General features: G+C 39.9%; 1 protein-coding gene across 2 annotated transcripts in view; it reads left to right on the top strand.

Annotated features, from left to right (window-relative positions):
- The window catches only part of HIVEP2 (HIVEP zinc finger 2), a 188,900-nt gene that overhangs the window by 23,307 nt on the left and 141,914 nt on the right, over positions 1-23,679 (top strand). Inside the window, exon 1 of one of the 2 annotated variants that reach the window (XM_040965417.1) lies at positions 17,326-19,625. The exons of the other annotated variant lie outside the window; for it this stretch is intronic. The gene's annotated coding sequence lies outside the window, so the exon portion shown is untranslated. Of the gene's footprint in view, positions 1-17,325; positions 19,626-23,679 lie in introns of those variants that run through there. 2 annotated transcript variants of the gene reach the window in all.

Here is a 23,679-nt window from a genome sequence, read left to right as displayed (position 1 = left end):
TTACTTGCTCAAACTGGTGGGAGAGAAGGGGTGAGAGCTATTGTACTACTCAGGTTTATGGCTGGAAAAGAGGTAGTGTGGAATGGGACCGGAGTGTGGGTTTCCGAGCTGGCCTGCAGGCAGGGTTGGCTACTGCTTGCTACTCTTTGGTTCCATTACTTTGAGTAGATAATGACATCTTTCCTGTCATTCGTTTTCTCATGTGGAAAACGGTGATAACTCCAAACACAGACTTTGTGGGGACTGAATGAAGTAATATATGTAAACTAATGAACTGATAGCTCTGTGGTAAACCCTCAGCCAATGCCAAGTAAGGACAAAATAATATACCATTCTCATTTCTAAAGGCAGTGAGAGAGAGAGAGAGAGAGAGACAGATATTCTCTCTGCTGATGCATTCCTCAGGTGACCAGAATGGCCTCCCAGAGGTCCAGGCTGAAGCCAGGAGCACAGTACTCCATGCATGTCTTCCACATTGGTTGCAGGGACTCAAGTAGTTGGGCCATCTTCCACTTCAGTAGAAACATTAGCAGTAAGCTTAAAGGGAGCAGCCATGACTCCAACTGATAAGGGGTGCTGGTCTCGCAGGATGCAGCTAACTTAATCTGCTGTGCCACAGTGCCATGCCCTTGTAGGTCTTACTGTTCTACATTTTACAGGCTGTCTGTTTGCTTATGTATGAAGTACTTCAAAAGCTCTTGGACAGATAGAAGACATAGATTGTACTGATACTAAGAATTTTAAAATCCATGCTTTGTTGATAAGGTTTTTAAATTAGGTTGTGTTTGTTATTTATATTATGAAATACTAATTGAGAGTGTACATTGCTACCTACAGGGGTATCATTTGTAATCCGAGTTAGAGTATTGTGGGATAAGACAAAGTAGAAGGAAGCAGAAGGCAATGAGGTCATGAAGGAACCCCAAAGCCTCCTTCAGGAGAGCTGAAATGGAACATCTCTTCCTCCTGAACCCCCAACTCCGTTGGTATCATTTAAAGAAACAGTAGTTTGATCAGGTTTTGAGAATGCCTAAGAGTTTGGGGAGTTCTGAATAGCTTAGTATAACAGAAGAATAAAGAGTGAATGAGCAATAAAGGATGAAGTGGAGTTGTAAACTGAGCGTAGATCATGAAGGCATGACTGGAGACACGGGAGGGGAACTGAAGTCAGCAGTCAGCGGTTTCCTTAGGGAGGTTAGAGTGCCAGTACCATGCACTGTGCAGCGAGAGCTGAGCTGGGGACTGATGTAGTAACCAGCACATGGGTGCATTTACTGCTTAGTGTGAATGACCAAACTGAGTTTTGGTGAAAGTAAGGCAGATGTTTGTGACTTAAAAGAAGTTCTGAAATTTCCAAATAATCACGAATCCTTTTTTTTTTCCCCCTTAATTCTTTCAGATTAGAAAAACCCTGGTTTGTCCTTGATTCACAAAATCTTCTTTAGGGTTACAGGAATGGAGTCTAATTTACATTGTAAAATATGATGAAATTTTTGTTCATTATCATGATTTTGAAAAGATTGACTCTGAGGCGCATTTTGAGGCCTTTTCCATGTGCTAACTTAATTCTCATGCTTTTATTTCAGTGCTTGAACTCTTGATCTTAGGAGGGAGGCAGGGGTGTTAGTGTCATTATTTTATGTATGAAAAAAAAATTGAAGAACAAGAGAGGTTAAATGTCTTGTCCAAGGTCATATCATTAGTCCCTTTTGGAAGCTAATGCACTCTGAATTCATTTCCCAGTTTATGTTCAAATTCTAGGGTTTTTTTTTTTTTTCATGACTGCATAACCATCTTATTGTAGCAGAAAATAAAATCCTTTGACTGACTGAATGAACTCAGGAAAAGAGAGGGATTAATAATTTCTTTACCTTGGAACTTTCAAAGCATATCTTTTCCTAAAGGAAATTAATTCTTTGGTTACTTCAGATTGTAACCTAGCTTCCCAATAACGACTTCTTAGGGATTTAGTTCTTGTGTTCTTTGGATTGCCAAATGTGTTCTCCCTTCTGGTGTGTGTGGGGTGTGGTCCGTGGGGTCTTCCCTGGGGGTGGTGTGAGTACCACACACCTGTTACGTGGATGGCACAGGAGTCGAGCAGCTGTGGTGCTGCTGCAGTGAGGCTGTGAGCTGTTCACTGTGCTACAAAGGACTGGACCAAAGCCAGCCCTCATTGCCATGACCTTTGAAAGCCGGGGCTTAGGAGATACCAAGATAACTGAATGACAAATAAGTAGCCGGATATGACAGAAGGGCCATTTTTCACTCATTTGTGGCTTTCTTTTTGGCTGTAACTCTCTGACCTTATGCAGCAGTTATGGAAAATGGTGCTGTATTTCTTATCTTGGAGTTGAAGAAGCAAATGGTAAAGGAAATGTTTGCTGAACTTACAGAAAGGTTGAACGATTATGTCTTTACAATGGACGGAATAACTTTATTTCAATGAACTCACTTTCCTTCTATAGCAATTTTTATGGCTAAGGAAAACTTTGCATTTTTGCCCAGGATAGAACATTGCCTTGGGTAGTTCCATTGTTGGAGTGAGTAAATTTACAGACTTTTCTGCCTCATTTGAGGACTACTGCTCTTTGCTATTTAATATCAGAGACCAATGTGAAACTGGTATACATGTATTTGAAATATATAGAAAGCCAGAAATAAGAAAGCCAGTGTGAGTAAATGAAAATGTCTTTAAAATAGCTAGAGTAATGGAATAGATTCATAGTTACTTGTACTTAATAAAGACATTTAAATCAAAGCAAAAGGATATTTTAAAAACAAAACTGCCTGAATTTTATTTCTTCTTTTTAAAAATTTATTTTTAATTTTTATTAGAAAATCATATATAGAGAGTAGGAGAGACAGAAAGATCTTTCCTCCAATGATTCACTCCCCAAGTGGCTGCAGCCAGGAGCTTCATTCAGGTCTCTCTTGCCGGTGCAGAGTCCCAAGGCTTTGGGCCATCCTGGACCGCTTTCCCAGGCCACAAGCAGGGAGCTAGATGGGAAGTGGGGCTGCTGGGATTAAAACTTTTACCGATATGGGATCTCAGTGTGTGCAAGGCGAGGACTTTAGCTGTTAGGCTACCGTGCTGGGCCTGACTTTTATTTCTAAATGTAATGTATAGGGAAATCTGCAGGATGAAGAAACACATAGATGTTTGTATCAATAATTAGGGTGGGAATGATTTAATCGGAGACTTTACTCCTTCAGCCGAATGGCTTTTATGCCATGACCTTTTTCTAAATTATTGGAACATGTACATGCCAGAGTTTGCTTTTATATTTGTTGGTCATGGGAAAATACATTTATATAACTTAAGGCTGTTTCATTCATTAACTTTACTGTGTATTTATATAATTATGAGAATGTATTAGTTCCTTAAAATTGTGAGAATGCCATCCTGTTTATTGGTGAGTAGGAAGTTGTTAGAGTGGTCTGTTTCCACAGCTGTGCTGCAGGCTATCTATTGCCTTCTGAAGGGGTCAGTGGGGCATGACCTCATGGGTACACGTCTCGGAAGGCCATTCTGCAGTCCTTTAACTCTGCAGAATTGGAAAAGCAGCGTAGAATTTCCACAGAGCATGGCTGTCGATGGGCATACAGTTTGTTTTTGCTTTTATAGATTCTAAACTCAAAACAGAATTCGAAGTTCTCTTTGCAGAGATAGTTCAAAGCAACAGTCTGTCACTCATGAAGCTGTTACTTCACTTTCACTGGAGGCCCAGGAGGATGCAGTTAGCACCTGCGCCAAGGGAAGCTGTCTTATTGCTGCAGCTTTAACTCTGAATGAGAAAAATTAAAAAGGTGAAGAGGAGGGGGTTGAAGGCAAAAGATACTGAGGAGGGAAGTGGGGAGACCTGCAGGAGTTCCCCTTCATTACTCACACTCTTCTTGTCAACATTTTAGAGAAAAATATAGCGGTTGGGAGAGTGTTTGTTGTAGCTACCTGAGAAATACAGTATGTTTATCTGATGAAAAGACAAGACGTTTCGGGATGTACTTGGCATTGTTTCTTCCGTTTGGAGTGCTTTGTACCAAGGTTTGTGGCAGCCACGGTGTGGGGGTGGGCAGTGTAGTCATTTCAAGTTGTTTATAAGATTCTTATTTAATGAAATAATGCTGAAACACTAACAGTTCTCCACCACTTAGAGAAGGCATGGTGCATTCACTCCCGTTGCTGGTGATGAGAGCAGTCAGTTAACGTGGGATTCTCGTGGGCTGAGTTGTTCCCGCCTGTACTGTGTCTCAGTTTTATGTGGAAGTCATTCCTACTTAGTGCACCGTCACCTACACTCACAAAATATCGTTATTGGATTACTGCGAGTAAGTGACTCGGTTTGGTGACATAATGGCAGTCGTATGTTTTGCTCACAGGCACATTCTAATTTTCATATCAAGATCGATAGTCCTAGGGAAGAGAGAATTTCTGATAAAACCAAAAGGATCCCACAAATAAAACTGTTTATTTAGCCTTCACTTACTTGTACCTGGACCATTGGTATGAAAGTAGGAAAAAAGTTATCAGCTAATTAGATTAGAAATAATTGATTATTCAGTAAAACCATAAACAATATCATATTGAAAGAAATGTGCTTTAAAATGTTAACTTATGATAAGCTGTAGCCTATGACATTTATTGCTCCTCTATTGTGTTATAGTTGTAATACAAAACAAAATTTTTTGGGTAATTGGAATGTATATGTTCTAAGGAAAATTACTGTATTAATTTGGAGAACAAAACATAACAGCCGCTTTCAACACATAGATGAGATTTGCTGAAGCTAGCCGTTGACTTACTAGTCTGTTACGTTCTGGGCACTGGCCTACGAGCTGGGGACACAGTCGAACAATGCAGTTCCTATGAATCTGATAAGCTGTAGTGATCTGTAATGACAAATGATGATCACATGCTACTATGGAAATGAAAACGGTGCTAAGGAGAGGGGCAGTGGAGGAACGCCATCTTCGGTAATGTCTGGGAAAGAACTTTCTGAGGAGGGGGTATTGTGTAAGAATTTTACTAGTGAAGAGGCATTAAGTCAGTGAAGGAGGTTGGTAGACTCTGGTTGAGAGAACTGCTTACTTTACAGGCCGGGGGATGGGTAGGGCCATGGTAAAGACCAAAGAGAACTGCACTCCTGGCTGGAGCGCTGAGGACCGAGAGGTAAAATGGAGAAGAAGGGGTGGGCTGGAGAGCGTACCTATACACCTGTTTCAGAATTTTGATCTTTATCCTAAAATGGATGGAAAGCCATAGACATTGTTGAAGCATGGTGCTGAAAAGATCAGATGTAGAAATTTACACGATCTATTTTGGGGGTAAAAACTGGAGGGTGACAGGGGTGTTTTGAGAATTAAGCTAGAAGCTATTGTAACTCTGTGTATGGATTGCTATTCAGGATTAATCCATTGCTGTGAATTAGAGAAGAGAGGGTAGGAAATCACGAAATGTGGGGAGATTTGGGATTCTTTGGGAGGAGAAATAAACAGGACGCGATTAAGAGGTTAGCAATTAAGAGTGGAGGAGAGTCCCAAGGGTGTGGTCTGTGAACCTGAGGGGTGCCATTCATCGCGATAGGACTCATTGAACTCACAGCTGTGTCTAGCGGGTGGTGGTTTTTCTCTGAGTGTGTCAAGTTTAAAGTGACTTTGATTTATCTAAGTGGTGATACTGAAGAAGTCAGTTGAACGTCTGAATCTGGAGATTGAAATTTGGGAGCCAGGAGCACACAGCAGGTGTTTGGACTAGGTTGGATGAGAACTTGTAATGGAGAAAAGTGTGAGAAGAAGAGATATGGAGCTGAGCTGGAAGGAATGACAGCCTCTATGAAAATTTTGATTTAAAAAATGTATTTCAAAGAGCAAGGCAGAGAAAGAGTGAGAGAAAAAAAGAGGGCAGGGTTGATCTTTTGATTTGCCATTCTTATCAGTCCAGGTGTTTTGAAATGAGGTAAGATGGTAATGGTAGGTGAATGACAGGGTGAAGGTGAGACTGGGGCAAGAGTGGGTGACTTTTCTAGTGGAAAATGATGCCTCTTCAGCCCCATTCTCAGGTTTCACTTCCTCTGAGGGCCACACTGCACACCCAGGCTTTATCGAGAATCTCTGTCATCTGTTGTGCTCTTGTAGGGCTGGTTGTTTTCATTTCCTGTGAAGTTCCCTTTCCACTGGTCTAAGGTGGTCCTGTAGGCACCTCTGGCTTCCCCGACTTGCAGGAAGGTAGCTACAAGTTTATTCATGTGTGGGAAATGGCTACATAAAGTTGGCTACATGAAGTGGTAAGTGGTGAGGTACAAGTTGCTTTCCTCTTCCTTTATAATATTTTCCATTCTCGTAGGGATAGCTGGTTTGTCCTGATACATGGGGTTTTCCCCCTGAAACAGGTATTTTTACAGATCTGATATTGTTCATATTTCAGATACACTGAGACCATTTGAATGATAACACAGAGGAAATGTACCTTTTTAGTGATGCAGAAGCAGTGCTCAAAGTGAAAGTAGCAGCTCTCACTTAGGATGTTGTAGCTCTGTGAGCAAGAATTCAGTGCACACTGATGTGTTGTAAAGCTGCTAAGCTAAGCAGTCTGGTTTCCATAAGGCACTCTGGGAATGCGTCAACTCTGGATGGTGGCTGATGACAGCATAGCAGCACAGGTAATAGCCTGGCATTTTTCTGATTTATGTCCACACAGTATATTTCATAACCAAGTATGAAGCAATTTGATTTTTGCTCTCTTCTTCAGCATGTAGCACAAATAATATTTTCATCTAAACAGGGTTCTAATAGAAATGATTCCAAAACCTTGCCATGCCTCCCGCTCTTCTTTTATACTTTCAGAGCTACATTTTAACACTCTGTATTTTCTTTTAGTAATGAGTTCTACCTAGTTATCTTGTCATTAAGAATACACCTTGGGCCCGGCGCGGTGGCACAGTGGTTAAGAACATCCTCGCCTTGCACGCCCAGGATCCCATATGGGCGCCGGTTCTAATCCTGGCAGCCCCGCTTCCCTTCCAGCTCCCTGCCTGTGGCCTGGGAAAGCAGTCGAGGACGGCCCAAAGCTTTGGGACCCTGCACCCATGTGGGAGTTGCGCTCACTTGGGGAGTTAAACATCAGACGGAAGATCTTCCTTTCTGTCTCTCCTCTCTGTATATCTGCCTTTCCAATAAAAATAAAATAAATCTTAAAAAAAAAAGAAAGTTTAAAAAAAAAAAAAGAATACACCTTAAATCCTTGGTAATGCACCTGGGAAGGCAGACAGAGGAAGATGGCCCAAGCCCTGGCCCCTTCCCTGGCAGCCACATGTGAGACCCTGCTGCAGCTATGAGCTTTGGCCTGGACCAGACCTGGCCACTGTTGCTACTTGGAAAGTGAACCAAAGGATGGATGATCTCTTTCCTCCACTTCATAACTCTTTGAATAAATAAATCTTCTTTTAAAATAATCAAAAAAGAAAACATTTGTTTGACCAACTAATCTCACTTCTTCAAATATATTCTAATAATCAGATACTGAGAAAAATTTCTGAGGATAGATATCTAACTCATTTTTTTAAAGCCAGTAGGACAGCTTTGTTTGTTTGTTTTCTTGGAGGGGCATATCTGTGGAGAGAATGAGAGATGGAGAGAGGGATCCCCCATGTGCTGGTTCACTTCCTGGGTGGCTGCAGTGGCCAGAGCTGGGCCAATCTGAACCCGGGAGCCAGGGGCTTCTTCTGGGTCTCCCATGCAGGCACAGGGTCCCGGGGCCCTGATAGTCCTCTACTGCTTTTCCAGGCCATAAGCAGGGAGCAGGATGGGAAGTGGGGCTGCTTGGGCAGAACTGGAGCTTCCGTGGAGACCAGGCGCATGCAGGGCGGGCATTCCAGCTGCTAGGCTCTCCTGCCTAGCCCTAACTCATTATTTTTGTTGATGAAGATGCAAAGCTACTTTTCAACAACAAAGACTAAACTAAATAAATGTATAATGTTATGTAGAATGTTGGTCTTCAAAAAAAAAAATACACCTTAAGATCTTAAACATTTTGTGCAGTGGTGTTTTTGTTGTTGTTGTTATTTTTTATTTATTTATTTTTTTTAGATATTTGCATCTCACTTAGGAGTGCCTGGATTCAAGTTCTCTTTCTGCTTCGGATCCAGTTTGCTGCTAATGTATGCCTTGGAAGGCAGCGGATGAAGTGTTAAGTACCTGGGTCCCTGCCATACATGTGCAAGATATGGATTGAATTCCTGGCTGCTGGCTTCTACCAGGCCAGTCCCAGCCATTGTCATTTGGGGAGTGAACCAGCATATGGATGGCTCTCTCGTTTGCTCTCTTAATTTTGACTTTTGCATAAATAAGACTTAAAAATTAAACAAAACCCATGGATCATATATATACATGTATATATATATATTGTATTTGTGGAACTCAATTTACTGCGTTAGATTATGAGAGTGAGCTCAGCTGCATTTGAAGAGGGATGTGTACATAGCTTTCAGTCAGGGTGAAAACAATGATAAGAAAGGAAACCCGGGAGAAGGGAACAAGGGGAATTTGAGGGGAAAGACAAGCATTTCTACCACAGGACCTTGAGAAAGCTTATGGAAGGGAGTGAAGCTTGTTCAGTGTTGTCATTATGGGCTTAGAACTCTGTGTGGGTAACAGCAGTTGGGTCTGTTGGAGTCTGTGGTTGCATTTTCTTCGTGACACCAGAGTAGTGCTCTCAACTCACACTCTTGACGGTCGGCATTGTAGCCAGTAGCCTTTGGGGCACTTTATGTGTGTTTAGTGCAACCGAGGAGCTAGATTTTACGTTTTATTTAATGTTAACTTTAAATCTAAACAGACACATGTGCCTGGTGGCTTAGACAACACAGTCAGTGGAAATGTGTGTGTGACTGGCCCATTATAGTGATCTTGGGTAATTAAAAGGATCACAAGTCAGAGACTTTGATTGGTTTTTACTTTCCAATATAATTGGTTGTAATGCTAGTATTGAAGCATTGATGAGAACATCAAAATGTAGTAGCTCAGTGATTAAGAAAGTATAAATCATCCATTAATTGGCCAGTGACTCCCTCTTCACATGCCCTCTCTTATTTTCACACAGATGAGCCATGTGTGCTCTTGCACATGGACACACACACACACACACACACACACACACCCACTCTTTCAGTAGCTTCTTGAAATGGAGGGAGAGGCATGGTTTTTGAATGATATGCTACTTTGAAGTGCAGGTAATGAATTAGTAATCTCTGCTGGGGGCCTGTGAGATAAGGCACAGGGTCCTTAAAAGGAAAGGGCCAACTCATCCTGCAATAAAAATGCTACAAAAGGTTTTTAGGCGATTGTTTCCTTTGCTATACATTAGGGTGTTGTTATTCTTCCATCTGCCTCTGAAGATCGCATTTATTTGTCAACACTCCTTTTCAGGGTGGTCTTTTCAAGCCAGTATCTCAGCTTTTATTATAATCCTGCATGCTGTTTGCTTTCCCCTCAATGTTAACTGTGATCCCGGGGGATATGGTTATATGTGTTTTCTGTTTCATCTTCAGTGTCCTCCGCAATTTCCACACCTCTTCAGGAACCCCGGTCACAATCTCCCATTTTAGATTCTACCCCAGACTTGGTTGAAAGTCTGCCTTTCCAAGCCCTAGCTGTATTCCATTCTGTTCTGCTCCGTGCTTGTCTCTACTTCGTTGAGGATGTATAAACCCGTTGTACACCAGACTTCCTAAGTATGGCTTATGTATTGCTACACTTCAGGTCTTTTACTTATGCCTGCGGTTGTGTTCCTGATTAGGATGGAAAATCCCTGGAACATGGCAGCTTTTAAACTTAATTTTCTTGAATTTTTTAAGCTTGTTTTTTTTCTAGTGCTTTGTAGAAAAATAGTACTTTGGAAATTGTTGCAGGCTGATGGTGAAACAGCTTGGACTTTAAGTCTTGCAATAATATCTTTAATACATACTCTTGGTAGTTTTGGTCAGTGGTTTCGGGATGTACCATGAACACCAGTTTCCTAAAATGCTCTAAAAATGCGTATCCTCAGGTTCTATACTTATGATTCAGTATGTCTGGAGTGGAAACAAGAATCTTAAGAGGCAAGTCAGGTGATCTCTAGACTGGTTTTTTGAGCAATCACGGTCTATACAAGAAGACATTATTTAAATAAAATTTTTTGTGATACAGTTCTGTAGGGTCAGGGATTTCCCCTTTCATCTTTCCTATCCCCTCCCCCCTGCTGTTTCCCCCTATATTATTACAATAATATAGTCCTGCAGCAACAGTCACAAGCCCATCATTCTTCTGTTTATGTGTATTATGACGTTGTAGGTGTAGATAATTGAAGAGAGTCCAGCATCCTATTGTCAAGGTATATAAGATTTATTTATTTGAAAGACAGGGTTATAGAGAGTATACATATGTGTGATTGAGAGAAATAGAGTATGTATGTGTGCATGTGTGAGAGAGAGAAATCTTTTGTCTGCTGGTTTGCTCCTCAAATGGCCACAGTGGCCTGGCCTGGGTCGATTGGAAGCTAGCAGCCTGTATTTCCATCCAGGTCTTCCACATGGGTGGCTGGTACTCAAGGAGTTGGGCCATTTTCCACTGCTTTCCCAGGCACATTTTAGCAGGGAGCTGGATTGGAAGTGGAGCATCTGGGACTTGAACCAACACCCATATGGGCATCCAATTCCCTAGGCCACAACACTGACCCCCCCCCCCAAAAAAAAAAACCCACCATTTCTAATGGGTCTGATGAGACAATTACATGGTAGTAGGGACATTGCATCCATGTAGAGTGTAGGTTTTTTTTAAATTTCTGTTTTAGAAATAGAAGAAGTGTGAAATTTTATTGGTACAGCATTTCCTTAAATTACCTTCTTAAATGTGTGTGAGAGTTGGTTGGATAGCAGAAATGTCAGAAAGAACAAATGGATAATCCACGAAATGATTTCATCAAGCTGACTGATACAAAATGCCTGTTGCCTTCATCCAGAGCTTGTTTGTCCTTATTCAGGATTATAGGCTTGCTGACCCGGTCAGCTAGAGAGGATCAGTAGCAGTGTAAGGAAGGGGAAGGAGGTCACTGGTAAGGCATAAAGATTGCATTGTGGTAGCTGACAACTAGCAAGAGTGAAAGAGGCTAACTATAAAAATCAGAAGTTAGATCTTTGATGACAGACAATACAGGCCAGCGGGGAAAGGAAGAAGTGAGGGAGATCAGCACATGCATGTGTCTCAATGGCTGCACAGGTGTTCGTGAGAACTACTTTCAGTTCACCGTAGTGGCCGAGGAATGTTTCTGTTCAGCTTCTGAGACGAGGGCTGAGAGCATACCTGTTCCGTCTGATACCACATTTCCAGGGCTTGATGTAGAGTTTCATTCATGGTAGAAGATTCATATGGCTTTGTGTAGATTGTCATAGTAAACCAAATAAATAAACTATCATAATCTATGCCTGAAAGTGACCTTAAGAAATTCCTGGTGAAAAGGAGAGGCAGGTTTACTTTGCACTTTTAGATACATGTAATCCCCCAAATGTTTGTTAGATGAAAACTTCTTTGACAAGCCCTAGAACTCTGTTTTTGAGCATTCTTAATTTCTTCCCTCTTTGTTCATCTTTTAAGTAATCTTGCAATGCATGGGGTTGGCTAATTTTTCAGATTACAAATGACCATGTAGGTCGTTATATAATAAAATCTTTGAACATCAACCAGTGTACACTATACCAATGCCATATAAACACAACATATCTTTAAAAATAGACCTGTTTTGTTTTTAATTGAAAGGCAGAGTCCCACAGAAAGATGAGAGAGAGAGAGAGAGAGAGAGAGAGAGAGAGAGAGTTTTGTACCCGTTGATTCACTCACTTTCCATTTGGCTGCATGAACTGAAGCTGAACAGATCCAGGCTGATCCAAAGTCTGGTGTCAAAAACTTCTTCCAGGTCTCCCATGTGCGTGCAGGGGCCCAAGGCCTTAGGCCATACTTAGCTGCTTTCCCAGGCCATAAATATGGAGCAATATAGCATATTTTAAAGTCTTTAAATTTCTATATATAAATAGAAATGTATGAATATAGGTAGAAATGTATGTATGCCAATGAAGATGTTTCTTCCTATGTAGGTAATGTTGAGTCATATTTTATTTGGCTAATTATTATTTAATACATCATAATTGTTTCTGTGGATCACAGTCAATCTATTAAAAATAGATATTGTAGCCTGCATACTAATTAAGAAAATACATATTATCTGTGAGGCAGACACATGGGCTCCATATGGCAAAGCAAACCATATTTAGATAACCCTAAAATTATATACCTGCTCTCCAAGTATCTCAGATTTTGTTCTTTGAACTTCCACCTTAGCTGAGTTTAGTTAACTGAAGAAGGAAAAAAATTGGATATTATATAAAATATGTTTTTTTAAATCTGTGTTTTAACTGGTTGTGTAGAACTTGAGGTGGCATAGGATCATACAGGAGGAAGGAAGAGCTGAAAGAAGTCTTTCCATAGATCTATGTATTCCATTGTGTAGTTTCTGAAACTCTTTCAACCAAATGAGTGGGTCTGAAGACACTAAACTATAAAAATTTAGCCCTCTGTGTCCCATTGGCATATTTAATGCTAAATAACCTTCTCAAACTTCCTTAGCTCTTGCATTGTTTCTGTTTTCTTCCCAAGCAAATGTCCTAGCTAACAATTCTTCAAATAGCTGTTGTGATTTTGCCAGTGGGGAGGGAACTGTATAAAACAAGGCTGAATCCTACATTATGTGAGTTCTCAGGAGGATGCAACCTAGTATTGGTAATAAGACACATGCATAACAAACTCATACTAGAAGACAAAATATACAAAAGGGATGCAGAAATCAAATGAGATCAAAGTTCAGAGCGATAGATGATGACCACTTATAGGAAGCAGGCATGTTTACTGTAAGATGTGGGCCTGCAGGCATTGATAACATATTTTGGAGAAAAATGGGAGATGGAATTCCCAGTGGAGTTAGCATTATAAATCAAATAGGAGCACCACGTATGGCTGCTTAAGAGTTGGATAGTGCTAAATAAACAGTTGAGGGCATGGTTCAGACAACATGAGAGTAATTCCCTCTGGAGTCATGTGGCATAGTGTCCCTAAGTGAAAGCCGGGAAGCATTAAATATACAGGCAGGTGGTCAAAGAATTCTAAATAATATAGCTTGGACTACGGGATCCATTGTGACCCTAAATGATTGAGTGAAGTTGCTTTACCTGTTTCATCGGCTTTCATTGAACCAAAAGACCTATACTCTCTCTCATATATATATATATATATACTCTCTCTCATATATATATATATATTTATGTGAATTATATATATACATGTATACACACACATATATAATTTTTGTAGGAGGAGTTGAGGAGGATAATCTTGAGTAATGGAGCTGCTCTAAATTTCAGAAGAATGATCCATCATCAATATTATTGAAAACATGAGCAAATTAAATTGGAAGACAATACAATTTTTCCAGTAAACTTTTGATGTGCTTGTGCAAAGGGTGAAATGAACTGAGAAACAGAGTAGTTGTTAGACTTTAGATATGGTTAAAGTGGTTCAAGGCATCGCAGGTAAAATTACTGTGTGTGGCACCGGCATCCCATATGACCTGCTGGTTTGAGTCTTGATTGTTCCACACTGCTTTCTGATTCCTGATATTGTGCCTGGGAAAGAAGTGAAAGATAGCCCAAGTATTTGGGTCCCTGTGCCCACATGGGAGACCCAGAGGAAACTCCTGGCTTCTGGTTGCAGTCATGCTCAGCTCCCACGATTGTAGTTAGTTAGCAAGTGAACCAGTAAATGGAAGATCTTTGCTTCTTCTTCTCTATCTCTCTGTAGCTCTGCATTTTAAGTAAACAAATAATCCTTTAAAACATAAAGAAGGTCCACTTCTTCAAGTCCATCGGAGAGAAGTTGGAGTTGACCATCAAACTGAAGTTCTAGGGGAAGTGACCCACTTGTACCTCAATACCATCTTTATGATATGAAAACTTGATATTTTTGATTTGACATTGTTATTAATAAGCTTCAGTTTCCAACTTTCTTTCACTGTTCATAGCCTGTCTTTTCTCTCTGTTATGTGCTCTCTGCAGGATCTTTTGCAAGTAGACCTTTTTGAATTGATCCCAGGCCTGGGCTTTTCCTGTGCACTGTCCAGACTGTAGCCTGTTGATCACAGCTGCTTGTTTCTGGGTACTGCTTCTATTTTTAAACTCGAACTCTGTGAATCATGAGTCCAAGAAGGAAGCCAGTTAATAGACTGTTGGCATAGGATAGAGATGAAAATGGAAATTCTTTTATTCGTTCATCAGATGTTTATTGAAGACTACTGAAGGCAGCCCTGGCTTTGTGTGGTTTTGCTTTTCACCTGTGTATATTACTGCAACTGGTTCTCCCCTCAAGTTCTCCAAAGAGTTCAAGATTTCTTTACCAAAGGTGGGTGTCTCTTTACTGTAGCTGCAAGACCTCAGATAGTGTTAGAAGATGGCAACCTGGGAACAGCAGGAGCTGATTTATTTTTGGTTGCCAGATATTTTTAAGTTGAGAGTTCAATGTGATTTGGTAACACGTACTGAACTCCCATAGAAATGATGAATGTGGTATAATTAAAAGGGAAAGAGTGGACATTTGCGTACTAGATAAGAAACTCTTTGGAAACCTGGGCAAGGATTCATTCCTCCAACAATATGCGTATGCAATGAAATCGCCCTCAGTATTGTTTCCTGCAGAATTTAAGTCTTGCTTTGTTTAAGCAGATATGGACACTGATGATTTTTCTTGTGAAACATTAGTTGTATCATGGTAATTACTGGTCAGTGTATTTAGGAGATTTTGTTTCAGTGTTCACCAGATTACCATAATTCACTTGTTCTAGATAATTTTTCATCTTACCAGCAGTGTTATATCACATAAAGAAAAGACATGCAACTAATCTAGTCAATCAAGTTGATTACTAATTTTTCCTTGTATATTCTCTGGTAGTCACATTTGAACATTTGAAATAGCTATAATCATGATATTGACATATATTCATTATTTTCAAAATCATTTTGTTAACATTTCCATTTTACTAATTTTCATATTCTAATTAAGTGGCTGCATAATTCTGATGCAATTTAGTTATTGTAATTTTCTTGGAATCTCCTTTTTTTTCTGGCCATTCATGTTTTTTTTCCTGTGGGATTATTTGTCAAAGGACATGAATGCTGTTATTGTGGGTCATCCTTGTTTTCCATTTTTGTCACAACCATGCTAAAGCAATAACTTTCATGGCATTCTTGTCTTGGTTTGCCTTTTAAAACTAACTGGAGAGGTTTCTTTATTAATTATATTTCATCGCCTGATTTGTGATATTTTCCTTAATTTTATTTTTCTGGTTATTTTTTTAAAAGTAAGTATCTGTAAGCTCTTTATATTTTGTCAGTTAAGCTTTTTTGTCTATTAATGTGATTTAATTTTTGTTTTGTAAGTTTAACACTTTAAGTTTAGGCTTTTTTGGTTTATCTGTTTCTGACTAGTTTTTTTTTTTTTTTTTCCCTGAATGCTTTCAAAAGCACTGTAGGTTGTGTGGTTTTCTGAGTATCATTCTTCATTTTACTTCTTGGTCTTTTGTCAGCTGTGTTAGATTCTTATGGGCTTACACATTCTAGCATCATGAAATGGCATGGTTGAGGGGAATTCCTCATTAGTATTCATAGTAGAGAATAATCAGCTTTACTAAATCATGTAATATCCACAGATTATAATACAGCTTTATGAACTGAGACTTTAGGAATTACATGAAGTAACTTCTGAATACTGCTAGTAAATTAAGAAACATATCTACTCTAAGGTTACAACAACTAAAATAATGAGATTTATGCAACACTTTACAAGTACTTCATATTTGGAAATCACTTTTCCTTATGTTATTTGTCACTACTTTCCAGTGTTTTGATTTTACGTTTTAAGTGATAATGACATTACAGTATGATTTTTAAATTACTTGTTATTTGCCAAATTATTTCAGCAAGTCCTCACTGGTTACCTAAATTATGCCCAATTATTGATTTTCTTCTTATGGGGGCTCAGATTCTATTATGTTAGTGGGATGTTTGTTTGGAATTTTTATTTAATTAGTTTTGTAATTATTTTTAAACAACATATATAGTCTGATACATGTTTAGTATATTCATTGATAGTTGAACAGTGTATTTCTTAATTCTCTTTATAGGTGAGAATTCAATGTATCCTCTAATATTTTATATAGGGGAGAGAGGGTTTTAAAAATGTAATAGAAGGTAGTTTATCCTTAAACTGTAGGAGAAGACAAATTGAAATGCTGAAAATATTCAAGATTAATGAACAAAGTATTCAAAATAGTTAAGAATATTTAATTTAATTGATTTTTAACAAATCATAACGTGAGAGAGGAGTGTGCTTGTGTCACATCAATCTACTGTTATCCTAAGTCATCAGCTGTAATAACTGCAGTTTGCTCATGGCTAGTTAGTTAATATACAATAGATGGGAAGAAGGGAGGGAGGTCTCACATTGAACTGATACAATTAGAAAGCCGAGAATGAATTTGGAGATGTCAAACCAATGTATAGTAATCCACTCACGTGGTATTACAGGTTATGGCTTTTATGCATTAATGTCTCAGTCTCTGTAGAGATGGTCTCACACGAAAAACATCCACACTGAGTTATGCTTCAGATCTCAGCATACGGATCAGGAAATTTATTAGCTGCGTATGTGTGCTAGTGTTTGGAATAAAATGCCATTCGCCTCTGATTCTGCATCTACTGTATTTTCTCATGGCTTCTCACGTGTGATATTGTGTTGTTTAGCTTGAACAACTGATTTACAGGGAACTAGCTCATTACAGTACATTTGACACTGTCACCTTTTTTTACTCTAGTATTATTTTCAAATCTTAATTACTAAGTTTCCCAGAAATGGTTTTTAAAGAACTTTGTAAAATGGATGGATTAGGGCCCGGCGCGGTGGTGCAAGTGGTTAAGGTCCTCACCTTGCACGCCCGGGATCCCATATGGGCACCGGTTCTAATCCCGGCAGCCCCGCTTCCCTTCCAGCTCCCTGCCTGTGGCCCGGGAAAGCAGTCGAGGACGGCCCAAGGCTTTGGGACCCTGCACCCGCGTGGGAGACCCGGAAGAGGAGTCTGGCTTTGGATTGGCATAGCATGGGCCGTTGCGTTCACTTGGGGAGTGAATCATCGGACAGAAGATCTTTCTCTCTGTCTCTCCTCTCTGTATATCTGCCTTTCCAATAAAAAAAAACTAATAAAAAATAAATCTTTAAAAAAATGGATGGATCAGTCATCTTTAGGAATGTTTACTATAATAAATTGAAAATAAAAGTGTCATGTGTGCACTTAAATTCATCTGTGTCATTTCCTACTTCTTCATAATGGGTACTTTGTTAAATCCTGCTTGAAATTTAGACAAGGCAAATTGAGTATCTAAGTCTAAAAAAGTGTTGCAAGTTGAAGTTTTATGTTTGGTCTGAAGTGGGTGAGCTTGCTAGGTTTTGCTCAGTCCTTGTTTCTGTCCCCACACTGCGGCCCTTTCTCTCTGCTTGAATGGACAGAATAGTGGTCCCTGTCGGGACGCTTTCCACAGAAGTCTTCTGAGCTACAGTGAGAATAGAAAACTGCTACTGAGACATGCTTTATTTTGGAGTAGTTTACTCTGGTACTGTCATTGACAGTCATACAGGAGACGAGTGGAATAGATGAGAAATGCTAGCATTGGGGAATCTAAGAAGGCGTAATTGGTCTTTTGTTGTGTTTCATTAAGTTTTCATTTGAGACATCAGAACCTGTGTTTGAGAACCACTGGAGTATTGAGTATTTAGAGTTCACAAAACTGAATTCTCTGAGTGAAAGACTGTGCATGTGGAGTACCATGTTGTAGGTCAGAATTTCTTGAATTTACTCTTGACAAGAAAGTCCTTGAGCCTGTAAAATGATGATTGTTGTTATTGTTACTAAACGATGTAGATGGTGGGGACTAGTGGGCTCAAGTGTATATTCAACCACCAAGGGCAGATGTGCTGAAAATGTTATGTTTACTGCCAGAACAATTATGTTTTCTTGTTGTTTGGAGTATCTTCCATGTAGGATTACAACATTTGCTGGTTTTTAGGGCTTATGTTTTAAGAAGCCCAAAGTTCTACATTCTGTGGGTGTGTATTGCTGTATTGTGTGGTAGTAATTCTACACGTTACTTATAATAAAGGGGAAAACTTTGGAGAAAAGATCTGTGTGTTTATAGCTCCCAGTTTTACAATAAGGGAACACTGTTGGGAATTCTAAAATAGCTCCACCAGATCAGTAATTAAGATAGTCAACTGTTCCCCAGCCCCTAACATCCTGTTTCATCACAAATATTTATCATTTTTTTCATCGGTTCTCCACCCACCTTGTGGGCTGTTGTGGTTGCTGACACCCAGCCAAGAGGCTGGGGAATGCCTGTCCACAAGCAGCCCGGGTGTCTGGTTGGGGTGCTCAGAAGGTCTTGAGTATTGTAGCATTGAAACAGAGTAATCCTATTCATTTCGTTGCCAGATTCATCAGCAACATGCTGTTGCTAGTCATAACGAAAATATACAGTTTGTGGTAAGAAAACAAAAAACCCTGAATTGTACAGTATTTGAAGATGTGATTCTGAGGTGGCCTGAAAGTGCCACAAAAAAAAAAAAAAAAAGAGAGAGAGACAAAGAATAATTATTATCTAAAGAAAATGAGTGTTGAAAGAAGCTAGTCTGTTTAAGTATTGGGCTAGTAGTTTTCAAGAAGTTTGGTTTTCCTGAGAATTTCATGTAATATAATTAGCTGCTCACTTAGAAATAGTGGATAAAGTACAAAATACAATGTGCTATACGAGACCAATAGGGTAACAGTTTACAGACACATGGTGTACTTATTACAGATGGGATGGACATTTTTGAAGGGTATTGGCCAAAAATATTGCTCGGGGTTATGAATTTGTAGGCAGAAAACCACACAGGTGATGTGTCTGTGTGTTTGTATTCTGTTTGGGGGAGTATCCCCTGAACATGCTTCATGACGTTTACCTTGATTTATTGGTTGGGGTAGAAATCAACCAGGTTTTTCCGCTGGAAGTGCTGCATTTCCTTTTCTGGATTCTGTACTCTCAAAGTCTGTCTACACTTCAGGGCGAGAAATTTGCATTTATTTCCTGAAGGGAAGGGCTGTCTGCATTTCACTGGTTGATTGATTTTAGTGTGAATTCCTGAGTTTTTTTTCTTTGAGTCATCCAATGCTATCAGTTAATTTTGCTTTCCATCATTTGTTTTCCAATTATTTACATCTTATTGTGCTGAGCATACTGGTATCTGGTGTTACAATCACCTGTTTGCTTCACTCATTTTCCAAATGGATAGAGTCAGTTTTGCTGCCCTGGCTAAACTTAAGGTCATTTTCATAGTCACATTTTGATGATATTTTGTGGGAGGAGAAATCATAATGCAAAACTTCTTGTCAGCAGATTGGCGAATTTACCTGAGAAATTGAGACTCAAGATTATGGGAATGTGTGGCTAAGACCGAAAGCAGATTTCCAGGTAGGAAATCAAGTCCATTTTCTTTCATTCCTTTGCACTTTGTTTTGCAAAAGTCAAATCACCATTTTCTTTGAAGACACAAAATCCAAAAAAGAGAAATGTAGATATTTTATTAGGAAACAACTTTATTGAGGTTTTATTAGGAAATCAACTTTGTGTTCTTTTATAGATTGTTTTATTTGATTTCCAAACAGCGGGGTTGAAGCTAGGCTTTGAAGTGAGATCCAGAAGGAACTGTGTCTATGTTTGTTAAAAGTAGTCTAGATATGATTTTGGTTCTTGAAACCTGTTTAAGGAGTAATCAGATTATGGATAATATCGTGATTGGTCAAGTCACAGAAAACAGCTACTGGATGCAGAGTTTTATGTGTCACCCATTGTGTTTATTAGGTGTGCTGTAATTTTAGATTTTTCATAAAATCCCCTGGATATAATAAGTCACACACTGATGGAAAGGGCAGGCATGTGGGGAATAACACAGATCATACAATATGTGGCATATTTTGGCATACTGTTTTCACAAAAAGAAGCGGCTGTCCAACAGCTTCCATCATGATAATATCAAGTAGGGAATTAAAAGATACACAGACTGCAGTCAGAACACGAAGACAAGCAATTGGAAATCCAAAATGCCAGTGGAGTTAATATTATGCAGTGATTCTTACCTCTGCTATTACAGGTATAAAAGCAGTATGATCCTTCCCTGTAAACTGCAGAGGCTTCAGCTCCATGGCAACACGACCTATTCTGTCAGAGGGTGTGTATACACAAATGCATTCAAAGCACAGGGTTGAGAGTGAGTTTGGGGAGGGTAAAACCCAACCCTTCAAGTCTTGCCCACACATTTTTATGTCTCTATTATAATAAGGCCTTTGTGCAGAGAAGCCTGATAGAAGTTCATGTCAGCTGCTCTCTGGTCTTTTACATGATCTAGCCCTCGACACCCACTCCTTCGCTCTGTGGAAAGGAAGCAAGAAAAGGCAATTCAAGAATGCTACTAGGAGAAAAAAAAAAATCTCTCTTCTGGGAATGTCAACATAGTTACTGCTTTTCTGTGTCTCTGGCGGGCATTTGGCTGCTGCTTTTCACAGTCTCATACTGGAGAGAGCTGTTAAATTGTAGCCTTCACGTGCATGGTGAGAACTACTCTATCTCTTCTGTGGGATAGGGTGCTTTCTGTAGATCTTCCCCTGTCCTTCCTTTCATTGAGGTGCCTATGGCACTGGGTGTGGGGAGTGATTAGCCAGTTCCTGCCCACAGTTTCCTGGCATCTTGCTCAATCCTCAGAGAACACATTTCTTCTCTTGCTGTGCCTTAGCCATGCATATCCCCAACAGTCCTATTGGTCTGTTGCATAGTTTTTCCAGTAGGAAAAGACAGCATCACTAATTGACTGTTTTTATGTATTAGATTCCTGTGCTGCATCTTAGAAATGATAGAACAGCCTGGAAAATGTTTACTTTTTGCTGTGTTCTGATTTAGTTGATCCAGGGCATGGATGGAATGTTATGCTCTTTCCTGGTTCACTCTGAGAATAATCTCTACTAAGCCTCAGACAAGTTTTGTTCTCCCTAACATTTGAGACCCAATATTATTGATTATCTCCACTAGATCCAGGGGTTTAGGATCCAAGAAATATCCTATCCTTTCTCTCCTGAACTGAGTCCCTGTCTTTGACACCATAGATGCTCTGGTGGTTCTGGGAGGAGATTATTGATAAGAGGCCTGGGAAGATAGGAGACAGTGTGTTCATGAGAACAAGAACACAGTAGCTAGATGTTTTCAGCTTAAACCTTCATCAAAGACTAATGAATGATTCTCAGCCCTTATTGTTTCTGCTTGTGGCATTTTCTTTGAATTTGCTTTTAAAAATAAATGATCCAAAACTAAAATTATCTAGTCCATAAAATGATTGCATTTTTGTAATTTACTTACTCAAGCATTTTTGACGTGCTGTATGTGTGTGTACCTGGGCGTGTTAAAAAAGAGTAAGCATGGACTGCAAACATTGTGGTGCATTGTGAAATGGGTTACAGGACAAGGATGTGCCAAGTTTTTATCTATGACGTGAAAGCAGTTCATCAGCTTTGCCGGAGGGGATTGGGGAAGGAGCACATGTTTGTGCTGCATCTTGCAGCACAGGGAGGGCATTCCAGGAGAAGAGAATCCTGGCATGCACAGGTTTAGCGGCACAGAAACTGCAGGCTGCTTCCCTGAGCAAAAGGTCTTCTGGCTGGATCTCAGGGTTGAGGTGGGGGTGGAGGTGGTGAGTGGAGTTACAAGGGGAGAAGCTGGAACACTTGGCATTGACCAGGTCCAGGTCCCTATGCCAGGCTGCTGTGTTTGAACTTCATCCTGTAGGTAATACAGAGACATCGCTTAGATTGCATTTTGTAAAGATCTCTGAGGCAGCATCACAAGAAGAAATTAGAGGAAACCAAACCGGGGTTTAGGAAGACACGATGTGAAGACAATTAAAGTTAATCTTCAAAAGAAAAAAATAGAAAAGCTTGAATTTGTGCTGTGATATCGAGATTAGTGAGCACAGGACAAATAGCCAGCCTTGGGAAACAACACTGCGTGAGTCAGTGAGCCAGTAAAGGCAGAGAAGGAAATCCAGAGGTCTGTAACCTGGGGCACACAGTGGATAGAGATCACCTCCCCTGGGGCGAGGAAGATTGACAAGCCTTTGAAAAAAGCTTTGTCCTGTGAAAGCTCTCTAGCTTTGGAATAAGAAAGAACTTTCAATTTTACTTCTCTATCTTATCACCTCCGCGTTCTTTTGTCAAGTGCTTACCTTCTGGGACCCATCTTTTCCTGATCTGTAACTTGGGGGCAATAATTACTGATTTACAGGCTGTGATAAAGAGATTATCTGAGGCAGATGCTGCTGCATGGCTTGTAAAGTTACTGCCTGCAGCATCAACATCCCCATCTGGGTGTCAGTTCAAGTCCCAGCTTTTCCACTTCCTATCCAGCTCTCTGACATGCCCCTGGGAATGCAACAGAAGATGATTAAGTGCTTGAATCCTTGTATCAACAAAGGAGACTTGGAAGAAGCTCCTGGGTCCTGGGGGGGTTCCAGCCATTCTGGCCTTTTGGGGAGTGAACAGGTCAAGTGTCTCTCTTCTCTCCATCCCTTCTATCTCTATGTAATTCTGCCTTTCAAATAAAGATTTTTTAAAAAGAGGCAATCTATGCCAAGCTCCAGACTCAAAGTCTGTTCTTAGATAAAGGGCAGATTAATATAATCAGTTTCTGTAGGCAGATATCAAGACCTGGAACCCAAGAGAGGTTGCAAAAGCTGACTTCAGGGTCAAGAAACAATCAGGGCTGAGGCCCTCTGCCATTCAGTTCTACAGAAGTCTTTGTTGGGAGCACAATGTGCTAACTAGCTGCCGATCTAGGGAAACAAAGATGAAGAGATTTTAGGTCTCACCTCAAGAATCTCAGTCCATAGAGAGAGACCAAGCAGGGCATCCAGCATATATATCCAGATGTCTTTAAAAGGGTGTAATGTAATATACCAAAAGGAGCATTGAAAAGTTTATGGAAAATGATATTAAAGTTTAAGATTTTAATTTTTTTGGTGCAAGTTTTTTTTTTTTTCCAATTCATGCATGCAAGGGGTTTAAAAAGTGTGTATTATGGAAAAAAGAAACCAAAACTATGCATGGATTTTAAAGTTAGACTATTCTTGATTTTTGCACCAGAATAGTCTTATCTTTTGATTTTACTTTCCATGACCTCTTTGAGCACCCTTATAATATATATATATTATACAGGATACACACCACACAGGGACTGAGCATTGTCAGAACCTTAGCGGCACTCCAAAGCAATCTTGGCTTTTTCCCAGTAATAGTGGAGCCTAAGTTTTAACACCTATCTACAACCCTGTCAACATTGTATGTTCTTGTATTACCTTTTACCTTGGTCCTTCACATGTATTGAACCATGAGCTCTGTTTCCTTCCATGCCTGACTCCCTGCATTCAGTGGTGTGCCGTGAGGTTCATTCCTGTTGTCTGTAATAGTCATTCATACCCATTGTG

Source organism: Ochotona curzoniae, unplaced genomic scaffold (assembly GCF_017591425.1).
Source record: "Ochotona curzoniae isolate NIBS_2020 unplaced genomic scaffold, NIBS_Ocur_1.0 scaffold_3890, whole genome shotgun sequence".
In the NCBI taxonomy this organism is placed as follows: Eukaryota; Metazoa; Chordata; class Mammalia; order Lagomorpha; family Ochotonidae; genus Ochotona; species Ochotona curzoniae.
This window is presented reverse-complemented; position numbering and strand designations above follow the sequence as displayed.